Genomic DNA, 26,833 nt, shown 5'->3' with positions numbered 1-26,833 from the left:
ATCACTCACATTGGTCCCTGTCCCCGTTGTAGCTCATTAAGTTACTATATGCAAAGTAACTTTGTTTAATAATCTCTCCCATGGAGTAGAATAAAATATGCTTTATTTGATGGCTACCGGGATACATAGGGCCTGTATTCTGTGTAGTAAATAACAAACACGAGGCTTAGTTGTGGGTATAAAGTGGGAGTAGGCCACAGCTTTATTTAAGTATGGAGGAAACCTTGTCCATAGCTAGCTCAGGGTGGAATATGTTCTTCTCCAACATTGTCACCTCGCAAGCCCTGCCACCGCAGCCGCGGTGGGCACGTCTTAGTAGATACGTCAGGTGACTGCTCTCCTACTAACTCGTAACTTGAATGGACAAGGTCCTTCCACACCGCCAGCTGTGACTGAAATACAAGAAAATAAATTAAACAACATACAGAAGAATGTCAAGCAAAAAGGCATATTTGAAAATTACAATCCCATGCAAAAGCAGCACATACAGCATACGGGTCAGTTCAAGGACTGTGGAGAATTTGGTAAAAACATGTAGGGCTCCTATTTATAATACAGCCCTACCATGCCCAAATTATACAGTCATACGTTACTGAAATTATAAAGCCATACAGTAACCAAATTGTCACGTTCTGTGGGTATGTGGACCCGCTGGGCCGTACCGCCGTAGCGGGATAGCAGCTGGCCAAACAGAGAACCAAGTCAATGTCTATAGTCCAAGTAAGGGTACCTGTGGTAGTTCAGACAGTAGCAATGGTTAGGCTCGAATGGGACCTTGCCAGCCGACACCTGGCGTGATGCAGCACAGCAGATGTGGTCAGTGGCACAACCAGTGGCGGATTAAGTAGACCATGGGCCCTGGGCTGTTACCCATAGTTGGGCCCCCCTTCTCCACCGCCGCCCTGTAACTATTGTTAACACTTTTTTGTCCAGACATTAACAAATGGGTGTTACTACTCCCCTTGTCAAAAGGCTGTGTCCCCACATACTGACAGTCTCCAACCATCGCTGACAGTATCGCACCGTGTAGGGACACATCCTCCTGACAAGGGGAATAGTAACACTTATTTGTCTATCAGTCCTGGACTGCACAAAGACTTTATGAAATACAAGGATTTCCTATAATAAACATGTCAGTAGAGATGACAGATTGTCTATAAATCTAGTGACTCACAGGTGACGACTTAGTTTTTTTCCCTCTTCTCCGTCCAGTCCAGGCTTCATGACGACTTTTCCCGGCCATGACCCATTTCTGCAGAATTTGCCACTCAGATGTCTTTGGCTCCTCACTTTTCCAACATTTCCACACCTATAAACAAAGATAATATTATCATGGTGCCACACACTGTGCCCCTAAATATAATAGCACCAAACACTGCGCCCCTGAATAAAATAGTACAAACACTGTGCCCCTAAATATTATAGCACCATAGACTGCGCCCCTGAATATAATTGTGTCAAACACTGTAGATAGCACCACACACAGCCCCCTGTATATAGCGCTACACAGTCCTCCCCCTCTGTAAATAGCGTCACATAGCCCTCCCCCTCTTGTATATAGTGCTACACAGCAATCCCCCTTAGATATAGTGATACACAGCGCTCCCTTCTATATAGTGCTATGCAACAATCCCCCCTCGTATATAGTGCTACACAGCGTCTCCCCCCTTGGACCTGCAGCTCTTGTAATAGCTCAGTATAATGTCCCCCGTAGCTGCCCCCACAGTATATTGCCACCCATAGCTGCCCCCACAGTATAATGCCCTTCATAGCTGCCTCTACACAGTATAATGCCTCCATAGCCGCGACACAGTATAATGCCCCCATAGCCGCGACACAGTATAATGCCCCCATAGCCGCGACACAGTATAATGCCCCCATAGCCGCGACACAGTATAATGCCCCCATAGCCGTGACACAGTATAATGCCCCCATAGCCGCGACACAGTATAATGCCCCCATACCCGCGACACAGTATAATGCCCCCATAGCCGCGACACAGTATAATGCCCCATAGCTGCTACACAGTATAATGCCCCCATAGCCGCGACACAGTATAATGCCCTATAGCTGACACAGTATAATGCCCTATAGCTGACACAGTATAATGCCCCATAGCTGCGACACAGTATAATGCCCCATAGCTGACACAGTATAATGCCCCATAGCTGACACAGTATAATGCCCCATAGCTGACACAGTATAATGCCCCATAGCTGACACAGCATAATGCCCCATAGCTGACACAGCATAATGCCCCATAGCTGACACAGTATAATGCCCCATAGCTGACACAGTATAATGCCCCATAGCTGACACAGTATAATGTCCCATAGCTGACACAGCATAATGCCCCATAGCTGACACAGCATAATGCCCCATAGCTGACACAGCATAATGCCCCATAGCTGACACAGCATAATGCCCCATAGCTGACACAGTATAATGCCCCATAGCTGACACAGTATAATGCCCCATAGCTGACACAGCATAATGCCCCATAGCTGACACAGTATAATGCCCCATAGCTGACACAGTATAATGCCACATAGCTGACACAGTATAATGCCCCCATAGCCGCAACACAGTATAATGCCCCATAGCTGACACAGTATAATGCCCCATAGCTGACACAGCATAATGCCCCATAGCTGACACAGCATAATGCCCCATAGCTGACACAGCATAATGCCCCATAGCTGACACAGCATAATGCCCCATAGCTGACACAGCATAATGCCCCATAGCTGACACAGCATAATGCCCCATAGCTGACACAGTATAATGCCCCATAGCTGACACAGCATAATGCCCCATATGTACGTACCTAATAAATAAAAAAAACATAATTACTTAGCTATCCCGGTTCCCACGACGGTGGGGGATGCTTCTCCTCCTCTGCACTGTGCTGTGAGTGACTCCGTGCAGGCAGGCGTGATGATGTCACTACATCGCGCCTGCCTGCACCGAGCCGCTCACGGCAGAGTGAATGCTGGAGCGAGGCTCCAGCATTCAACCCAACTGAATCTGCGTCCTGCAGACGCAGATTCAGTTGGAAGCGGGCAGCGAGGCAGCGCGGCAGCGCTGCATAGTTTTTTAAGATAGTGTGCGGTTCGGGCTGCGATGGGCCCCCTGGCAGCCTCGGGCCCCGGGCGACCGCCCGAATCGCCCATATTATAATCCGCCATTGGGCACAACACGACTCCAACTCCCCAAAACACAGGAACAAGGTAGCACGGGATATAGGATACAGGTAGCAGGAACGGAAACACTGGGAACTGGAAAACACTAAGGGACCATTTGCAAGGACTGACACGGGTAAACACAACAATGCTCAGGCAATGGAAGAAGGGGCAGGCCCCTTCTTATAGTCCAGGGTGAGTCTGGGCTAATTACAGATTCTCTACATGTGTGCGCACCCTACGGGACACAGCAGAACAAAGCAGAAGTGAGCGCTGGCGTCTCTGGAGAAGGAGATGCGGGCCTGCGCTTACAGATCCATGGCTGCGGCCGTCGGGGGATGAGTAATCCCGACGGTCCGTGGCCATAGGCGTTACACAAATACAGTAATATTTCCTTACAGAAGCACTCTGGAAATTTTCACTGCAATATTCTAACAGTGTATCTTGGATTTTTTTCCAGCTCAGTTGTATCCATAAATTATAAATCCTTTCATTATGGGCAGCTGTGTCATGTGATCTCAGTCTAACCACTAATATAGAACATGCTCTCTTTTGTAGACAGAACGTCAGCTTCCACTATGTAGATGACTTCCTCTGAACTACAGGATTGCATCACCAACTATCAAATCCCTCCGGTCAGCTTTTAGACACCTCCCTTCCCTACAAATCTCCACCCTCTTTGTTCCTCTATATGTCTCTCCATGCATATAGCATTTCTAAAAAGCTTATTTCCCCCCTATCTAAGGGAGCAGGAGTGCCGTGATATAATAGGTGAGTCCAAAAAATTATTAGCTGCAGAGAAATACTTACACTGTCTACAATATCTGTGTGTGCTGTGTGTAGAATCACCAGTGTATTTCTAAGGGATTCTGCTTCACACTGCTTTCCCCAGGGGAGACATGCTGAAGCTGCATCACATAGGACACACTGAGACTCACTCTACAGTGTGACTACAGAAGTACTATGTCTCTGATCTATCACTTGCTGCCCTTAGATATGATTTAGAGCAGAGCAAGTGTAGTGTGGTGACGCTCCTCTTCAATGCTCGAGGTATAATGGTATAGGTAGACTGTATAAGAGGGGAAGAAGGAATCAAGAAGACGGACAACCCATAAATGGCAGGCATACACAAGGCACACACAAGATTCTCTACATTATTTTACATTATCAATATATGTCTCACAGGTCAAAATCACTGGTTAGGTGCAGCCAACAAGGTGTCGAGGCACCTCCAAGGTGTATGCACAACATAGCAAAACTCCAATAAATCGTAGGAGAGATTTGAGAACAAGGAGTCACAACGCAATATGTAATAGAAACAAGTACAACATTTTATTTACTACAATATCATACAAAAGAGAGAAATGTAAAAACAAAAGCGAGGATCTAAAATAAAATGTGTGGACCACTCAAAAAATATTAATATCCTCACGGGTATGATATTTAAATCACACACTTTGAACATGTGTGCACCAGGCGGCAACGGAATCCGTTGGACAGTGGTATATCACTGCAGTGCCTGTGCTATGCAAGATAAGGTCAACAAAAAGTAAAGTTAGGTAATAGGTTAAGCCCAAATGTCAAAAATTTAGGACATAAAAAGACACTGCAGAGAAATACCACGCCAAACATATCGAACATAGGTCAAAAGGGAAGTATCCTGGAATAACTTATGATGTAACGCCCAGGGGCGTTGTTGTACTTTGTTGTGCTGTGTGGACCATTTCACCTCCTTCACTTCCATGGGTAAGATTTTTTACATGGATTTCCCTGGCATTCCAGGCAGGCATTGATTTACATCATAAGTCATTCCAGGATACTTCCCTTTTGACCTATGTTCGATATGTTTGGCGTGGTATTACTCTGCAGTGTCTTTTTATGTCCCAAATTTTTGACATTTGGGCTTTACGTATTACCTAACTTTACTTTTTGTTGACCTTATCTTGCATCGCACAGGCACTGTGGTGATATACCACTGTCCAACGGATTCCGTTGCCGCCTGGTGCACACACGTTCAAAGTGTGTGATTTAAATATCATACCCGTGGTGATATTAATATTTTTTGAGTGGTCCACACATAGACTTTATTTTAGATCCTCGCTTTTGTTTTTATATTTCTCTCTTTTGTATGATATTGTGATGAATACAATTTTGTACTTGTTTCTATTACATATGGCGTTGTGACTCCTTGTTCTCAAATCTCTCCTATTATTTTACATTAATAACCTATGCTGCACTATATAGGAACAAAAAAAGAATTACTGGAGTGCTTCTTTAAAGTGCACAATATCAGGGAGATGGTCGCTAAATAGTGGCGTTATAATACAGTAATACAATGCCTATATTATATTCCTTTATATACTTATACTTTATATAGTGTGCTAAAACTTGGAGAGGTCCCCCAGCTCCATATTTTCTCCTCTATTAGCTAAAGTCTATAGATACAGCTGCCAAGGCTATAAAAGCTCATTGCTACTGGTATGGGAGTATCACACCACCAGCAATAAAAAAGTAAAAGCATATTAAGCTGAATAGGAGCGATATACAGCTGAAAATGAACTCGACCCCTTAGTGGTAGCTACAGAACACTGAGATTTTTGTAAAAATAACATTTGTGTGGAACCGAGGATCAGTGCTCTATAATGAAGAAATGGGTATGTATAAAAAAAATATCAAAATCATTCATAGTTCTGATTTCTTTAGGGTGCACTTAAACGTGGCGTACTTGCTTTGTATTTTTGCAGCATAAAAATATGCTGTGGAAAACTACAATGTATGCCTACGGGGAAAATATTCTGCAACGCAAGAACTAGACACATATACAGAGGCGTAGCTCAGTTCTCCAGCACCCAGGGCAAAGATTCACTTTGGCGCCCCCCCCCCCCCCCCGAACCTCTTTGCCCACATCTCCTTCCCTCTCGCCATGTTTGTTTTCTCTACCAATCAATGAGGTGTAATTTTTTTTCCACATTTTTTTATGTAACTCGAGCATATTTGTACATTTTACAAGCAATATAGTTCTATATACAGCACCAGAACAAAGCTCATTACATATATATACAGCCCCAGATCCAAGCTCATTACATATATACAACACCAGAACCAAGCTCAGTACATATATACAGCACCAGAACAAAGCTCAGTACATATATACAGCACCAGAACAAAGCTCAGTACATATACAGCACAAGAACCAAGATCAGTATATATATATATACAGTGCCAGAACCAAGCTCAGTACATATATACAACACCATAACCAAGCTCTGTACATATATACAGCACCAGAACTAAGCTCAGTACATATATACAGCACCAGAACAAAGCTCAGTGCATATATACAGCATCAGAACCAAGATCAGTACATAAATACAACACCAGAACCAAGCTCAGTAGATATATACAGCACCAGAACCAAGCTCAGTACATATATACAGCACCAGAACAAAGCTCAGTACATATATACAACACCAGAACCAAGATCAGTACATATATACAGTGCCAGAAACAAGCTCAGTACATATATACAACACCAGAACCAAGATCAGTACATATATACAGTGCCAGAAACAAGCTCAGTACATATATACCGCCTCAGAACAAAGCTCAGTACATATATACAGCACCAGAACCAAGCTCAGTACATATATACAGCAACGGAACCCAGCTCAGTACATATATACAGCACCAGAACCAAGCTCAGTACATATATACAGCCCCAGAACCAAGCTCATTACATATATACAACACCAGAACCAAGCTCAGTACATATATACAGCACCAGAACAAAGCTCAGTACATATATACAGCACCAGAACAAAGCTCAGTACATATACAGCACAAGAACCAAGATCAGTATATATATATATATACAGTGCCAGAACCAAGCTCAGTACATATATACAACACCATAACCAAGCTCTGTACATATATACCGCACCAGAACTAAGCTCAGGACATATATACAGCACCAGAACAAAGCTCAGTGCATATATACAGCATCAGAACCAAGATCAGTACATAAATACAACACCAGAACCAAGCTCAGTAGATATATACAGCACCAGAACCAAGCTCAGTACATATATACAGCACCAGAACAAAGCTCAGTACATATATACAGCACAAGAACCAAGATCAGTACATATATACAGTGCCAGAAACAAGCTCAGTACATATATACCGCCTCAGAACAAAGCTCAGTACATATATACAGCACCAGAACCAAGCTCAGTACATATATACAGCAACGGAACCCAGCTCAGTACATATATACAGCACCAGAACCAAGCTCAGTACATATATACAGCCCCAGAACCAAGCTCAGTACATATATACAACACCAGAACACAGCTCAGTACATATATACAGCATCAGAACCAAGCTCAGTACATAAATACAACACCAGCACAAATACAGCTCAATTTAGTGCAAGCCCTGCGGTATAGGTTTGCACTAAATTGTATACAGCTCCCAACATGGCCCAACCAATGGTAAGGATATGCTGGGAGATGCTGTTTCACAAAGAAAAATCATATCAAAATCATCTCGCTGTAGATCATACAGTGACTGCAGTGCTCATTAGAGGCAGAATAAACATTTACATGAAGTGACTCATAGGTGACGATCTCAGATTCTAGTTGTTATTTTTCTCTTTTCTTCTCCATCTGCTCCAGACCTCTATGATGACGTCTCCCGGCCACAGCCGATTTCTCAGATGTCTTCAGCTTCTCACTTTTCAAACATTTCTGCACCTATAAGCAAAGATAAAGTTCTCATGGTGCCAGACACTGTGCCCCTTAAACATAATCGTGCCATACACTGCACCTCTAATTATAATAACACCATACACTGTCCCTGATTATAATAGCACCATAAACTGTGTCCCTGATTATAATAGCGCCATACACTGCACCTCTAATTATAATACACCATATACTGTGTCCCACACACAAACTGTGCCCCCTGTAGATAGTGCCCCCTATAGAGCCCCCTGAAGATAGTGCCTTACATAGATCCCCCTGTAGATAGTGACCCCATAGAGCCCCTGTAGATAGTGCCCCACATACAGCCCCCTGTAGAGTGTCCCACATATAGCCACCTCTGTAGACAGTGCCCACATATAGCCACTCCTGTAGATAGTGCCTACATATAGCCCCCTGTATATAGTGCCCCAAATATAGCCCCCTCGGAAAATAGTGCCCCACATGTAGCCCCCCCCTGTAGATAGTGCCCCACATACAGCCCCCCTGTAGATAGTGCTCCACATATAGCCCACCCCTGTATAAAGTGTCCAACATATAGCCCACCCCTGTAGATAGTGTCCTACATATATCTAGCCCTATAAATAGTGCTCCACATATAGCCCACCCCTGTATATAGTGCCTCACATATAGCTCCCCCTATTGTGTTCCATATATAGCCCATCCCTGTATATAGCCCCCCTGGAGATATACCCCACCACTGTATATAGTGTCCAACATATAGCCCACCCCTGTATATAGTGCCTCACATATAGCTCCCCTATAGTGCTCCACATATAGCCCACCCATGTATATAGCCCACCCCTGTATATAGTGCCTCAAATGTAGCTCCCCCTATAGTGATCCACATAAAGCCCACCCCTGTATATAGTGCCTCACGTATATCTTCCCCTATAGTGCTCTACATATAGCCCCCTCTGTAGATAGATCCACCCTGTAGATAATGTCATTCACAGTTTTTATCAGGACAAAAATAAACAAAAACTTTACATACTCACCTTAATCCCGTTCCCGCACCATCCGGTGGCAATGCAGACCTGCTTTCTTCTGAGCAGGTCCACTGGGATTGAACGACGCAAGCGGCGCGATGATGTCATCGCGCCGCTTGCGTCGTTGAAAGGCGCTGATTGACAGGGCAATTTCTACAGCCCTGTCAACGCCTTTCAACGGCGCAAGCGGCACATATAAGTAATCGCGCCGCTTTAGTCGTTGAAAGGCGCTGAATCGCCGGGCACGGAATGTACCTTGCCATTCATCGCACATAATGCAGCAGGGGGTGGCAGCGGCTGGTTTCAGTGGCGCCGCCGTTCCCTCATAAATGCAGCAGGCCACCACCATGGACGGTGCGGCTCTGGCGCCCCCCCCACCTACCCTCTTAGTTGCGCCCGGGGGAAAAGGCCCCACCCCCCTAGCTACGCCCCTGCCATCTATCTGTTTTGCAGAATATTTTTTGCATAGGCGTATATTGTAGTTTTCCGCAGCATATTTTTACACTGCAGAAATACAATGCAAGTACGCCACGTGTGAGTGCACCCCTAAACGGGAGAAGAGGGGGAAATATTGGCCATTCATTCCAACATGAGATCATGCAGAAAATAAGAGCGAGGAGGAAGTGAATTTAGCATAGATATGGACACAGAATATTTAAAATACTGGAGGAAGTCAGTTGGTATGTACTGCATGCAAGTTTTTAGAGCATGGGGTTACAGAAAGTTCTCTTCACCAGATATTCAATTTAATTATTGAATGTTTTGTTAAAGATTTATCCCAGTATCAAAGAAACTTAAGCTTACTGCATTCTTATGTTTTTAGATTTATTTATTTATTTCTATGTTGCAATGCTTCACCTCACTTCAGTAGGCACCTACAGTGAAGGAAATAAGTATTTGATCCCTTGCTGATTTTGTAAGTTTGCCCACTGTCAAAGACATGAACAGTCTAGAATTTTTAGGGTAGGTTAATTTTACCAGCGAGAGATAGATTATATTTAAAAAAACAACAGAAAATCACATAGTCAAAATTATATATATATTTATTTGCATTGTGCACAGAGAAATAAGTATTTGATCCCCTACCAACCATTAAGAGTTCAGCCTCCTCCAGACCAGTTACACGCTCCAAATCAACTTGGTGCCTGCATTAAAGACAGCTGTCTTAAATGGTCACCTGTATAAAGGACTCCTGTCCACAGACTCAATTAATCAGTCTGATTCTAACCTCTACAACATGGGCAAGACCAAAGAGCTTTCTAAGGATGTCAGGGACAAGATCATAGACCTGCACAAGGCTAGAATGGGCTACACAACCATAAGTAAGATGCTGGGTGAGAAGGAGACAACTGTTGGTGCAATAGTAAGAAAATGTAAGACATACAAAATGACTGTCAATCGACATCCATTTGGGGCTCCATGCAAAATCTGACCTCGTGGGGTATCCTTGATCCCGAGGAAGGTGAGAGCTCAGCCGAAAACTACATGAGGCGTACTTATTAATGATCTCAAGGCAGCTGGGACCAGAGTCACCAAGAAAACCATTGGTAACACATTACGCCGTAATGGATTAAAATCCTGCAGTGCCCGCAAGGTCCCCCTGCTCAAGAAGGCACATGTACAGGCCCGTCTGAAGTTTGCAAATGAACATCTGGATGATTCTGAGAGTGATTGGGAGAAGGTGCTGTGGTCAGATGAGACTAAAATTGAGCTCTTTGGCATTAACTCAACTCGCCGTGTTTGGAGGAAGAGAAATGCTGCCTATGACCCAAAGAACACCATCCCCACTGTCAAGCATGGAGGTGGAAACATTATGTTTTGGGGGTATTTCTCTGCTAAGGGCACAGTACTACTTCACCGCATCAATGGGAGAATGGATGGAGCCATGTACCGTCAAAACCTGAGTGACAACCTCCTTCCCTCCACCAGGACATTAAAAATGGCTCGTGGCTGGATCTTTCAGCACGACAATGACCCGAAACATACAGCCAAGGCAACAAAGGAGTGGCTCAAAAAGAAGCACATTAAGGTCATCGAGTGGCCTAGCCAGTCTCCAGACGTTAATCCCATCGAAAACTTATGGAGGGAGCTGAAGATCCGAGTTGCCAAGCGACAGCCTCGAAATCTTAATGATTTACAGATGATCTGCAAAGAGGAGTGGGCCAAAATTCCATCTAACATGTGTGCAAACCTCATCATCAACTACAAAAAACGTCTGACTGCTGTGCTTGCCAACAAGGGTTTGCCACCAAGTATTAAGTCTTGTTTGCCAAAGGGATCAAATACTTATTTCTCTGTGCACAATGCAAATAAATATATATAATTTTGACGATGTGATTTTCTATTTTTTTTTTAATATAATCTATCTCTCACTGGTAAAATTAACCTAGCCTAAAAATTCTAGAATGTTTATGTCTTTGACAGTGGGCAAACTTACAAAATCAGCAAGGGATCAAATACTTATTTCCTTCACTGTATAAGGATCATGGTACCTGGAAGCCAATACTTGGCATGTTGCAGACCAGTGTAGCATGGTGGATGTTACAGCAGAAGATAGAAGCAAGTCCCTCAGGTAGGGTCTAAATCATAAAAAAAGGAGCGAGGTTAACAGTACGGGTCATAAACTAGAGAAGTAATCCCCAAGTTGTGGCTCTCCTGCTTTTGCGAAACTACAACTCCAAGCGCTATGAAAGCCTTCAGGAGACTAGACTCTGTGTGGTCACTGACACAAGATGTGATATCAAATAATTGACAAATGCGGATAGGAGGACATTATATGGAGCAGAAGGGTTCATCAAACAGGAAAATTACTGCAATCATGGTATGTTGGATCTGTTACATAAGTCACATGTTGAAGAAATGAAACAAAAAACATATATGGATAGAAAAAGTCCAAATATGAAATAAGTAAATAAGTATGGAAATAAGATGGCTTTTAGACGTTGGGGGGGGGGACGACTGTCACTGAACACGTCAGTCCCCCTGACCTGATGGATTCAGGTCTCAGCGTAAGATACAGCTGCTCTGTATACCGGATACAAAGCAGCTGCATCTCAAAAAGTAAAAATGATTTTTAATAAAATGTAATTAGAAAGTTGCACAAAGCACACTGATACACATTTTTATAAAATATAAAAATAAAATAAAAACATAGCCTTTAAAGGGGTTGTCTCATGAAGACAAAATCTGTCTATATGCTTCCTTAGGACATATGGATGTCATAAAGTGGGTTCCCCCACTCAAGACGCCCAGAATGGAGAACCGATCTGTAAGAGTTTTGTGGATCGAGCATACGGATTTACAAAAAAAAACCTGTACATCGCCCCATAGAGGTGAAAGTTCATTGTGCTATCCAGTAAAAGAACGGCTGGTTCTGAAGAAATTAACTTATGTGTCCATGAGCCTTTAAGGGTTAATGTAGTATTACATGGTGCTTATTCAGATGAGTGGCAATGCAATACATGGTTGCGTTGAGTCCACTGGAAAGGGAGCCACTCTTTGCACTAGTTCTCCACTGTAGTTCTATGACAGCTGATGGGACAGTTCCTTTCATTTTTGCGCAATAATTACCTCAATGTTGATGCCAATATATAATTGCATTTGTTTGCTTGTGTTGTATGGCATATACAATAACACAGTTTGTAAGGCTAAAAAAAACATATAAGTCTATACAGTTCAGCCTATTATCCTGCAATTTGTATACAGAGGAAGCCAAAAACCCTAATGAGAAAATAGATAATTTTCCCCATCTTATGGAAATAATTCCTTGTAATATAAGTATGTTCAAGAAAGACATCCAGCTCCTTTTTAACTCCTTCAGTGAATTCACCATGACAACTTCCTCTGGCAAAGAGTTTCATAGTCTTCGAGCTCTTACAGTAAAGAATCCCCTTCTATGTTTGTATAGAAACTTTCTTTTCTCCAGATATAGTGAATCCCCCATGTTCTAGCTATAGTCCAGAGTATGAATAGATAATGAGAGAGATCTCTGTATTGACCTTTGATATATTTATACATAGTTATTAGGTCACCCATCAGTTGTCTTTTTTCAAAACTTAACAACCTGCATTTTTATAATCTTTCTGGGTACCGTAGTCCACACATTCCATGTATTACTTTGGTTGCCCGTCTCTGAACCCTCTCAAGCACTATTATATCTTTCTTGTGGACTGGTTCCCAAAACTGTACACAATATTCCATGTGCGGTCTGACTAAAGATTTATAAAGTGGTAGAACTATGTTCTCATCATGTGCATCTATGGCGCTTTTGATGCACCCCTTGATCTTATTTGCCTTGGCAGCAGCTGTCTGACACTGGTTGCTGCAGTTGTTTGCTGTCAACTAAAATTCCTAACGCCTCATGCACACGACCGAGTGTGCCGTCCGAGTCCCGTCAGTGATCCGAGGAAAGATGGGACATGTTTTATCTTTCCTTGGATCGGAGATTTGGACCATTTTTCATGTACCAGATTCACCCGCTAAAGTGAATGGGTCCGTGAAGACTATCTGGTGCCACTCGGATGCCGTCAAAAACGGCCCGAGTGGCACAACGGCCGGGTGCAAGAGACCTAAGTCCTTTCTAATGGCAAAAAAAATCTAATTTCCCAAAAATTTAACTATTGGCATAATCTTTTTTGTGAAAGTTAAGATTTGAAGGAGCTACTGCGCATTACTAGCAATGCAGCACTATTGTTCTAGGCATCAATGAGTGTCACAGGGTTTGATCCAGTCAGTAAGTGATGTCATATCCTAGTAATATGCCCAAAATTTATTTTTGGTGTAACACCTTTAGGTTCACCTTCTGCAGTTAAAATGTGGGTGGAAGTTTATCTTTGATGTTGCTGATTTATTAGTATCTGTAATAAGGATTTTGATATTCTGAATAAGTGTAATAAAAACTAGGTTGTGTATATTTATCTACCAGAGATGTTGCTAGGATCCAGAGAGCATTGGAGAAAGGTCAGACATGATTTTTTGCATAGTATTAACTTAACCAAAACTCAGTACTTATTTTACATTTCTTGAATCACTGCAAACAGATTTGTGACTGAAATATTTCTAGAATTAATCTCCCTATATTATACAGTTAAACACACGAGACCAGCATGGTATAATACAGAGGCAGGCATAACAACCCAATAAACAGTAACCACTTAAATATGTTAAGACATTTAGAAAGAGTCTACAATGGTAATACCAGGCAGAAAAATGGACAAGGAGGTAGCACTTCCAAAATGTAGAAAAACCTTTATTCACCCATGCAACGTTTCAATCCCTCAGGATCTTTCTCAAGCATAATAAAACACATCAAAACACAGAGTATTTAAGGACTCACAGAGTCATTAAGCAATAAAGCGGTGATCAAGTAAAAAATGTTACTCAAATAAATAAATATTTGTAGATAAAGCAATCATAAAATACAGACATGAATAGGGGTGATAATTACATGTGTGCATACAATTTAATAGGGGACTGGTACAGACAAAGAACAGTCCAAGTGTAAACAGTCAATAAGTGATTAATACATCACCCAGGTGTACATGTTAAAAAGCAAATTACATACTGTCATTATGCAGATAGCGGAGGAACCTGCTCCTGGTGTGATTACGGCATTCCTGTACAGCAGCTGGGTATATCCCACGTGTAAATACGGAATTGAATCTAATCTAACAGTAAGAGCCGAAATCCCGCGAGACTATGCAATCAAAATCTCACACATGTGCAGTAGCTCAAAAACTTGTGCGGCGGCGGCCATCTTGGAAGATGGAAAATCACTAGAATTGATGCCAGCAACCTCATAAACAGAGATAGACTATAGAACTACATCAGGGCAGGGAACTACAACAACAATACATGCCATACAAAGACAGGATGATGGCATATCTATGGGGACAGAGAGGGGAAACAGTGGTATACCCCAAAGGTCCTATATACTGTATCAAAACCGTTATAGAGATACCAGGTATTGGCACGAATTCAGTATATGCAAAATAGATACCATCAAAATATGTACAAATGTATATATCCACAAGTAAAAACGGGGATAGAATAATCGTTGACATTGAAGCAGTATATGCCAATATATGTTAAGCCTAGAAAAATAGCCATACAAAATGAGCAGAATAAATGTGTTCGGCACGAGTACATTATGTTTGGGTTTCCGAAACCAAAGGAGATGGTCCAATCTGCAAGATATATCTGCAAATGATATTGAAAAAAATAAAAAAATAGAATTAATAAATATTGCGAATCAATATAATTTCGTAACACAACATATATTCAAAATGTGTTCAGCTGATAGACACAAAGAAATATGACACTTCAAGATCAAGCAAGGTATCATGAGATGAACGAATAGCAGTCAAAAAGGTGTTATCAACACCTCATGGCCGCGCCAACTTTAAAATCGATATTCAAACCCTGTGGAGCTAGGGAGTTTAACTTGAAAATCCATTCAAGCTCCCTATGTTTAAGTCTCAAGACTCGATCTCCACCCCTCCGATGTATAGGTATGTGGTCAACAATCCAAAACTTTAGATCACTCACCACATGCCCCGCTGAAACAAAATGTGACGACACTGGTAAATCCAATCTTTTAGTTCTAATGGTAGATTTATGTTTGTTTAAACGAACTCGGCACACCTGAGTAGTTTCTCCAACATAAATTAATTTGCAGGGACACTGAAGTACATATATGACGTGGGACGAAGCACAGGTCAAAAAATGTTTAAGGTGAAAAACCTTACCACTTATAGGGTGACAAAAAGTACTACCCTTGACCATATTATTACAATTTGTGAAATTCAGACAAGGGAAACATCCCAATTTTTTAGGAGCCAGGGTTAACTGGCGATTAGTACACAAAGGTCCCACATCAGCATGTACTAGTTGTTCCCGCAAATTTTTTTGATGTCTAAAGGCCATAATTGGAGGCCTACCAAATTCAGGAACTGTGTCAGTTAGATTTGCAAGAATACCCCATTCATGGCGTATAATGTTGGAGACTCTGTTACTGATGTCCGAGTATGTTGAAACAAAAGCCAATCTACCAGAAGATTCTCGTTTATGGGGAATCAATAATTGTTCCCTAGTGACCATCTCCACCCTGTCTCGCTATTTCTGTAAAAGGGACCGAGGGTATCTACGCTCAACAAACTTGTCATGCATCTCATCAAGGCGTGGACCAAGACTTTGGGGCTCTGCCACTATTCGTTTAACCCTCAGCATTTGGCTAAAGGGTAGTGATTCCACCATCCACCGAGGATGCTGACTATCATATCGCAATAGACTATTGCGGTCAGTATCCTTTTGGTATAGGTCAGTAACAAGCCTGTCACCCTCCCTATACACCAAGGTGTCCAAAAAATGTAAACTCCTACTAGAGGATTCCATCGTGAACTTGATGTCCTCATCTATCAAATTAAGAAATTCAAAGAAATCCGAAAGTTGTGCCATAGTGCCAATCCAGATGACAAATATATCATCTATGTATCTCCACCACCTGAGCACATGGCTAAAGTGGTGAGATACATAGATGTGTCGCTCCTCGAGGGCCGCCATGAACATGTTGGCATAAGTCGGAGCAACATTAGAGCCCATGGCGGTACCCCTTCTCTGGATATAGAAGGAGTCACCAAACAAGAAGTAGTTCTCAGTGAGAACCACCTCTAACAGGTCCATAAGGAATTGTACACCTATGTCGGAAAAATCGGAACCTGCAAGAGCCTCACCAACCATTTTAAGTCCCCTCTTGTGGTTAATGGACGTGTACAGGCTACAGACGTCAAAAGACGCTAGTATAACGTCGCCGTTTAAGATTACCTTGCTTGATCTTGAAGTGTCATTTTTCATTGTGTGTATCAGCTGAACGCATTTTGAATATATGTTGAGTTGCGAAATTATATTGATTCGCAATATTTATTAATTCTATTTTTTTATTTTTTTCAATATCATTTGCAGATATATCTTGCAGATTGGACCATCTCCTTTGGTTTCGGAAACCCAAACATAATGTACTCGTGCCGAACACATTTATTCTGCTCATTTTGTATGGCTATTTTTCTAGGCTTAACATATATTGGCATATACTGCTTCAATGTCAACGATTATTCTATCCCCGTTTTTACTTGTGGATATATACATTTGTACATATTTTGATGGTATCTATTTTGCATATACTGAATTCGTGCCAATACCTGGTATCTCTATAACGGTTTTGATACAGTATATACCACTGTTTCCCCTCTCTGTCCCCATAGATATGCCATCATCCTGTCTTTGTATGGCATGTATTGTTGTTGTAGTTCCCTGCCCTGATGTAGTTCTATAGTCTATCTCTGTTTATGAGGTTGCTGGCATCAATTCTAGTGATTTTCCATCTTCCAAGATGGCCGCCGCCGCCGCACAAGTTTTTGAGCTACTGCACATGTGTGAGATTTTGATTGCATAGTCTCGCGGGATTTCGGCTCTTACTGTTAGATTAGATTCAATTCTGTATTTACACGTGGGATATACCCAGCTGCTGTACAGGAATGCCGTAATCACACCAGGGGCAGGTCCCTCCGCTATCTGCATAATGACAGTATGTAATTTGCTTTTTAACATGTACACCTGGGTGATGTATTAATCACTTATTGACTGTTTACACTTGGACTGTTCTTTGTCTGTACCAGTCCCCTATTAAATTGTATGCACACATGTAATTATCACCCCTATTCATGTCTGTATTTTATGATTGCTTTATCTACAAATATTTATTTATTTGAGTAAAATTTTTTACTTGATCACCGCTTTATTGCTTAATGACTGAGGGATTGAAACGTTGCATGGGTGAATAAAGGTTTTTCTACATTTTGGAAGTGTTGCCTCCTTGTCCATTTTTCTGCCTGATATTACATAGTTACATAGTTAGTACGGCTGAAAAAAGACACATATCCATCAGGTTCAACCAAGGGACGGGAAAAGGGAAGGAAAAAAATTCTACACATAGGAGCTAATACTTTTTTGTTCTAGGAAATTATCTAACCCTTTTTTAAAGCCATCTACTGTCCCTGCTGTGACCAGCTCCTGCGGTAGGCTATTCCATAGATTCACAGTTCTCACAGTAAAGAAGGCTTGTCGCCTCTGCAGGTTGAACCTTTTTTTCTCCAGACGGAGGGAGTGCCCTCCTGTTTTTTGAGGGGGTTTTACATGGAACAGGATTTCACCATATTTTTTGTATGTGCCATTAATATATTTATATAAATTAATCATGTCCCCCCTTAGTCGTCTTTTTCCAAGGCTAAATAGGTTTAATTCTTTTAATCTTTCCTCATAACTTAAATTCTCCATGCCCCTAATTAGCTTCGTTGCTCTTCTTTGTATTTTTTCCAACTCCAGGGCATCCTTTCTATGAACTGGAGCCCAGAACTGAACTGCATATTCTAGATGAGGTCTCACTAATGCTTTGTAAAGTGGCAATATTACATCCCTGTCCCGCGAGTCCATGCCTCTTTTAATACACGACAATATCCTGCTGGCCTTTGAAGCAGCTGATTGACATTGCATGCTGTTATTTAGTTTATGATCTACAAGTACACCCAGATCCTTCTCAACAAGTGAATCCGCCAGTGTAGCTCCCCCTAGGACATATGATGCATGCAGGTTGTTGGTACCCAGATGCATAACTATACATTTATCTACATTAAACTTCATCTGCCAAGTGGATGCCCAAACACTTAGTTTGTTTAAATCTGCTTGCAATTCACCAACATCTTCCATAGATTGAATAATATTACATAGCTTGGTGTCATCTGCAAAAATAGAAATAGTGCTATTAATCCCATCCTCTATATCATTAATAAATAAGTTGAAAAATAGTGGTCCCAGCACTTAACCCTGGGGTACACCACTTATTACCGGGGACCATTCAGAGTAGGAATCATTGACCACAACTCTCTGGATACGGTCCTTGAGCCAATTCTCAATCCAATTACAAACTATATTTTCTAAACCTATAGTCCTTAATTTACCCATTAGGCGTCTATGGGGGACAGTGACAAATGCCTTTGCAAAGTCCAAAAACACTAAATCCACAGCGGCCCCTCTGTCTAGGCTTCTGCTCACCTCTTCATAAAAACAGATCAGCTTGGTTTGACAACTTCTGTCCTTAGTAAAACCGTGCTGGCTGTCACTTGTAATACTATTTTTTGTCACATAATCCTGTATATAGTCCCTCAATAGCCCCTCAAACATTTTCCCCACGATGGATGTTAAGCTTACTGGTCTATAATTACCAGGGGAAGACCTAGAGCACTTTTTGAAAATAGGCACCACATTTGCCCTGCGCCAGTCCCTTGGCACTATACCAGTCACTAGAGATTCTATGAATATTATGAAAAGGGGGACAGAAATAACGGAACTAAGCTCTTTAAGAATTCTAGGGTGTAACCCATCTGGTCTTGGGGCCTTGTGCACATTTATTTTATTTAATTTAGCTTGGACCATATCTACATTCATCCAATTCAGTATATCAACTGATATTAACAGCACTGGCACCGGCTACATCAGCTGCTCTTTCTTCAGTTGTATATACAGAGCTAAAGAACCCATTTAGTAACTCTGCCTTCTCTTGATCCCCTGTGACCAACTCCCCATTACCATTATCTAGGGGTCCTACATGTTCAGACCTTGGATTTTTAGCATTTATATACTTGAAGAATTTTTTGGGATTTGTTTTACTATCCTTGGCCACCTGCCTTTCATTTTGTATTTTTGCTAATTTTATTACATTTTTACAGATTTTATTAAGCTCTTTATATTTTACAAAGGCTGCAGATGTACCCTCAGATTTGTATTTTTTAAATGCCCTTTTTTTGTCATGTATTGCCCCTTTCACAGAAGGTGTAAGCCATGTGGGATTTAATTTTAGCCGTTTATACTTGTTACCTATAGGAATAAATTTTGCACTATAATAACCCAAAGTAGATTTGAAAATCTCCCATTTATCATTTGTCCCATTATTTAACATTAGTTCTTCCCAGTCTATGTCCTGAATTGCAGCCTTCATCCTGGGGAAATTGGCTTTCTTAAAATTAAATGTTTTTGCCCTCCCAGCCTGCGTTTGTTTTTTACAGTATAGGTAAAATGTAACTATATTGTGATCACTGTTACCGAGGTTTTCACGAACATTGACATTCCCAACAAGATCTTCATTATTAGAAATGACCAGATCCAACAGAGCTTCACCTCTAGTCGGGTCTTCCACAAACTGGCCCAGAAAATTTTCCTGCAACAGGTTGAGGAAATGTCTCCCCTTTGCAGTTGAAGCCGATCCATGACACCAATTAATATCGCGGAAATTAAAATCTCCCATTATCACTACAGTACCCTCCTGTGCAGCCCGCTCCATCTGTTTATATAGCTGACCTTCCATCTCCTCAGTTATATTGGGGGGTCTATAGATTACACCAAAAGTAATTTTTTTCAGTGTTTACCTCCCTTTCTAGTTCCACCCACAAGGTTTCAACCTCCTCACAGTATTCACCCACTATTGTCTCTTTCACACTCGCCTTCATATCACTTCTCACATACAGACATACACCACCGCCTTTCCTATTTGTCCTGTCTTTCCGAAACAGTGTAAAACCCTGTAGATTTACAGCCCAGTCATGTGAAGAATCCAGCCATGTTTCAGCAACACCAACTATATCTATATTTTCTTCCAGTATCAAGGCCTCCAGCTCCCCCATTTTGCTTGCTAGACTTCTGGCATTTGTGAACATACACTTTAACTTGCCTTTCAGTTTTTCACTTTTATTATCAGAAATGTGATTTGACATTTGGGCATTTTTATTTACACTGAGGACCTTGGACCAGGTTCTCAAGAGGCGTGCACCCTCCTGGCGTTTCCGTGCTGTGGTAACTCTCTACTTTTTACAATGGTAATACCAACATTGTGTAATACACTGCAGAGTATCCAAATGCAACATCCAGTGCAACAGTCAAGCTTTATACAAAATTCAATTTTATCAGAAAATGGCATCACTTAGCGGAAAAAGTTAGTACTGACCTTCTAATCCACTGCCGATCCTGCGCTGCTAGTCCTCCTCTGGTCTCTGGTTACATTGGCTGGAGCTGTGACAAGCCGTACTGGATGCAATAGTGATCTTAGTAAGTACAGATAGTGTATAGAATATACCATGCTTTAAATATCCACTATGTGGCGCATATTGTGCGCACTAAGCTATTGGGGCCACAAATGGTTCCATCAGGAGCCACAAGTCACAATAAGCTACACGGGTGGGGACAGGGGGTTGTCATACATACACACACACACACACACAGCATAGAGGGCTTGTTTTCAGGGCCAAATTTGTGGATTTTGCGCTCATCATATATTTTTTCTGCCAATATCTGGACTTTTTGGGGGAAAAATATATAAGGTACAGCAGAAAAACACAGACGGTATGACTGTAAACAAGCCCTCTGTGCTCAATATTCTACTTTTTTTTCTTTTTAGTTGGCTCAGCACAACCAATGAGTTTACTTGCCAGTGTTTATTATGGATTTTATGTATAACATGTCTTATTTAGGGTATTTCTGGCAGGAGTAGCATTTTTTGTGGACATTTTTTTATTTACTTTTTTACATTTTCATTACAGTGTTTTTCCGAAAAAGGTAAAAAAAAAAGAAAAAAATACGAAAAACTGCCCTGAAAGTGACATGCTGGGTCTAGTTAGCTCCATAATGTTAGGAGCATCTCAGGGATGTTGTGATCAGTTATATAACATGTTATATTACTATATGTTATATTATATATAATGTTTTCTGCCACTGCATCATCTCGCCTATTTTCCATTTTGCACTAGTGGACTCATACTTGGCTTTAAGTACACCTTCTGCAATCAACATGTTGGTGAAGGTTTATCTTTGATGTCACTGATGTATTACTAGTACTGTAGTTGCAATGAGGTTTCTTATCTTCTGATTATGAGTAATAAAATCATAGGTTGTGTTTGTTTACCTGCCAGAAGTGTTGCTAGGGTCCTGAGAGACCTGAGAACAGCCAGGACATGTATTTTGCGTAATAGCAACCAATTCTAGGTATGTAATTATATTACAGGTTTTTTTTAAATCTCTGTTACAATGTTAGGCCTTATTCACCATGTGCGTTTTGCGTGAGCAAAAAAACGCGGCGCTTTTTGCTCGTTGCAGCTGTGTGTGTCATCAGTATGTGCTGCGTGGCTGCGTGATTTTCACGCATATGCTATCCTTATGACACGCGGTTTTGAAGTTTAGAAAAAAAAATGAAGCAAGTGCTTTTATTTTTTCCTTCATTTCTTTATCTACTGTTGCGCAAATCACAAGCGTCACACGGAAGTGCTTCCGTGTGCTGCGCGTGATTTTCACGCACCCATTGACTTCAATGGGTGCGTGATGCGCGGAAAACGGCCAAGTATAGGACATGTCGTGAGTTTTACGCAGTGGACACACGTTGCGTGAAAATCACGGACTGTCTGAAAGGCCCCATTGACTAACATAGGTCTGTGCGACGCGCGTGATTTTAACGCGCGTATCACAGACGTAATACACGTTCGTGTGAATAAGGCCTTAGTGACACTTTTAATGGTGTTCAAACTTGCCAAGTCCCATGTGGCATTAGATACTTAGACACTCCTCACAATTTATTTTGCTAAATAATTTCCCTTTTCTTATTTGCTACCTTTCTTCTTCCTATACCGTTATGTTCTTCCCTCTTATGTTTCAGCTATTTTTCCCATTTCCCTTATTTTAGTATTAGTGGGTATGGTTTACTTGAAGGCCACATGTGTTGCTTGTTTCCACCCCTGTAATCTTAGGACCTGTTCACATAGAGTGTTTGATTTTGAACTGCCTGTGCTTTCATTTTGCGCTTTTTTTGGCGTTTTTCGCTGCATTTTTCCCCACAACATTTGAAGTTAATGCTAGGACTACGGGCAAAAAACTCCACTGAAAATGCTAGGAAACGAGCACCAAAGGTTTTTTTCTGCCTCCCATTGATTCCTCCGGACGTTTTTTGGCGCTGTTTCTGGCGCGGTTTCCACGTCATTATCAGCGCAAAAAAATTCTGTGTGAACTGACCCTTAGCTTAGACTACTGCTTCAGCTACATGCTACAGTTCTTAGGCCTTATTTACACGAGCGTATTTTACATCCGTGATACGTGTGTGAAAATCACGCACGTCGCACGGACCTATGTAAGTCAATGGGGCCATTCAGACATTCCATGTTTTTCACGCAGCGTGTGTCCGCTGCGTGAAACTCACTGCATGTCCTATATTTGTGCGTTTTTTGCGCATCACGCACCGGTGCGTGAAAGTCACGGACATCACACTGACGCACATCGTGTGCTGTGCGTGATTCGCGCAACAGTTGCTCAAGAAATGAAGAGAAAAAGAAAACCACCTCCTTCATTTCATTTTGCATACGTCAAAACCACGTGACATAAGGATGCCATACGCGCAAAAATAACGCAGACACGCAACAAACACTGATGACACACAGAACTGAAACTAGCGCAAAACGCTGCGTGTTTTACGTGCGCAAAACGCACACGTTCGTGTAAATAAGGCCTTATATGGTTCCCTCAAGCATTGGCTGCCTGTGGCTCACGACTCAGTTTATATAGATGATATACTGTATGTGATGGATTGTTTGTTAACATTGTATGTTTTCTTATAGAATGTAAAACATTTATTGCAAGCTAGTCAAAATAAATACAAGGACATAAACATACCTAGAAAACAGACATTTACATGAATCAAACTTTTTTTGAAGAAACATGTCAAACAACAGATTTCACTCTCTATAGTGACGCTGTTGCTATTGGCTCTTCCATCAGTGCAGTTTCAGACCTTTTGGCACCAAAATATTTAAATTACCTACTGCGTGTGTTACTTTTTTATAGAAGCATTTATTAATAATGGGGTATTTTGCACCAATGAAATTGGAGAGGGTAGTTTACCGAATTGCATCTAATTTATTAAAAGGCGCCCATCACGAAATAATTCTTGTGTATTTGGAATTGTCTTTTCACGCTGCTATGAGCAGCGGTACTTTTGCGCCACTAAATTGTGCCCTTTTTAGCCTTTGATAAATGAGTTTAAAAATGCACTTTTGCCCACTTTTATCACCTGTTGCCTTTGTGAAGTGAGTAGACAAATCTCACAAAATGTAATTTGCAAATGTGGCACACTTTTAGAGGCAACTTTTTAAACTGCGCAATTTCCGCCGGAATCAAATGTAAACTGAAAAATAAACGTGGGCCAAGATCTTTGAATTGAAGGGATGGAAGCTATATACTGTATTTTGCATCCCAGGAAAACTTCAATGAAGGGTAGGATTGGCCCACAAGATTACCAGAGTATCTTCTGGTGGGCACAGGCTCTTATATAATAATGGACCCCAAAATTCAAGCAGGAGACAACCCCATTTGGAACTTGTCACTAGAGTCTTTTTCTTATAAGCTGATGCACAAATAAAACCATATAAACCTACATATAAGTTTATAATGCAATTAAAAGTGGATGTGCACATGTTCTGTATAGAGGGAGAGTGGCCCTCAGAATTTCCTTTGAAGGGCCGAAGGTACCCCAATATGACACTGCTTCAATGCAGCAGTAAATCTGTGTTTACCACATTTTCCCTACCTTTGTAACCACATAACCACTGGTTTATGATTATATGGGCAATAGTTCAGAGCAACAGAGATGGATATATTTATTATAACCCACCTCCCTGCCCTTCATTCAAGTTGTATATATCACAGGAAATGGCTCATAATGCTATTACTCCTAAAGCCCTAGTGGTTTATGGTGAATGGTAATCTTCCTAATGACTTCTGCTTACGGAGTTCTCCTTTAAATGGAATACTATATCTTAAAAGACAATTCAAACTGCTCTTTAATGAGTGTATACAACATATAGTTACATAGTTACATAGTTTCTACGGTTGGAAAAAGACACATGTCCATCAAGTTCAACCAAGGGATGGGAAAGGGGAACATAAATAAGGTTCCCATGATTTGTTCACATGCATTCAAGGAAATTACAAATATAACGGATATCCCTTAAGTTTATGCTTTAATCATAGGGGTTTTCCATTGTTAGGTATCTGGTTAAAACAGGCTGTTAATTTCTAGTAAAGAGAAACTATTGTATGCTGGTAAAATAAATACATTTTAAAAAGACATATTATTAAAATCAGGTTTTTATTATAAACATGTTTTTTTTTTTACTTTTGGTAAGTTTTTTTTGGGCTTATTTCATAAATGTGTGAGTTGGGAATACCCCTTTAAAAATCACACACTGTCTAGTGTGGCAAATCTGCAATAACAGGGATATGTGGAAACCCACAAATACCTTTTCCTCACAATGTATAAAAAAGTGTGGTTAGCATACATGCATGATAGAAGTCCAGTTTAGAAGCATTATAATGATCTCTGTTGTGTCCCCTAGTGGAATATTGTGCATTTACATGCTCTGTCTTTTTAAGTGCTTGTTTATAATAATGATAATAATTGCACTCACATTTTTCTATATTTGAGTAGAATATTGGCCCTAAAAAGGAATGCTAGCATGTTTAGGCTCACAGAGTAATTAAAAAAACTATATTCATCTTTTTCTCTGGTTCTAGGTTAACTCCCATCTGACACATAGCACCTAGTATGCCCTGGGATTTCTTTCCTTTTTCCCTTTTGTTATTCCCTATCCTTGACATTCGGTGATCGTGAAAAAGGATCATACTATCTTGTTATTTGCACCTTGGAAGACATGCCTTGTACATATTCTATCTCTGCACATGAGACTTCATTTTCATCTGCAACCTATCTACAATGTTATTTTGGCTTTTGATGTTATCGCTATTCTACTTTTTGTGAAACCTCAATAAAAAAGTTATTGAAAAAAACCAAAATAAAGAAAACAATATTCATCACAAATTGGTAAAAAAATTCTAACAATGGAAAATAATTTTGAGGTGAACGTTTAGCTTGGTTTCCCTAGGGCCAGCGGTGTAACTATAGGGTGCAGAGGTAGCAGTTGCACCCGGGTCCAAGTGCCTGTGGGGGTCCAAAGTCCCATCTGCCACATAAGTGTTATAAATTACACATGGTAGATGGTGGCGCTGTTATAGATTTTGCATTGGGGCACAGGAGTTTCAAGTAATGCCTCTGAGTGTTTCTGCCCCATCGTTTAAGTGATTGGTGGGAGTTTCAGTACCAAGACGCCCACCGATCAAAACTTCTGACATGTCTCTATGACATAATACATTTTTCTAAAAGTACAGTTACTCTTTAAAGCTTTAAATTGACTTCAATGGAAAAAAGCGTCATATCAATTCTTGGCATGTTTTCCATTCCGAAAATGCAACAAATATTCCCATAAAAGGGAGGCTTCAAAATGCTGCCAAAAAATGCTTGCTTACGCTATTGTGTTTTTGCTTGTGTTTAGCGCGTGCAAAATACACGGCACACATTTTTTGGCCAGTACATTTTTAAATGTACATCACAGGTAATTAGATACAGAATTTAAAAATAAATATAAAAAAGCGCCAAAAAAACACGTCAAAATACGTGTGTTCAATAAAAACTGCGTAAAGGAACGTATGCATTTTTTCTGGGGATTACACATTGGATTTTTTCTGCCTACAAATCACTCCATGTGAACATACATTTGTAACATTTGTAATTTTTTTTTAGAGCATGTTGTTTGTAGAGCGTTTAATATGTCACTATAAAAATTGTGATTGTGAAACCATTCTTACAGAGTGAAAAAGTTGAGAAATCTCATATAAAAAATTATCACATTTGGATTAAAGGGATTTCCCAGGATTTAGATTTGATTGCTTATCCTCAGAAAAGGTTATGAGAATACTAAACTTA

At 40.9% G+C, this 26,833-nt stretch overlaps 1 long non-coding RNA gene across 1 annotated transcript; it reads right to left on the bottom strand.

The window, feature by feature from the left end:
• Positions 1-170: 170 nt before the first annotated feature.
• LOC142738921 (uncharacterized) lies at positions 171-14,610 on the bottom strand. The gene is made up of 2 exons (XR_012880603.1): positions 14,498-14,610; positions 171-392 (listed from the first exon to the last, which is right to left on the bottom strand). It is a non-coding gene; the product is annotated as an uncharacterized LOC142738921 (long non-coding RNA).
• Positions 14,611-26,833: the final 12,223 nt, after the last annotated feature.

This window comes from Rhinoderma darwinii, chromosome 1 (genome assembly GCF_050947455.1).
Source record: "Rhinoderma darwinii isolate aRhiDar2 chromosome 1, aRhiDar2.hap1, whole genome shotgun sequence".
Lineage (NCBI taxonomy): Eukaryota > Metazoa > Chordata > Amphibia > Anura > Rhinodermatidae > Rhinoderma > Rhinoderma darwinii.
This window is presented reverse-complemented; position numbering and strand designations above follow the sequence as displayed.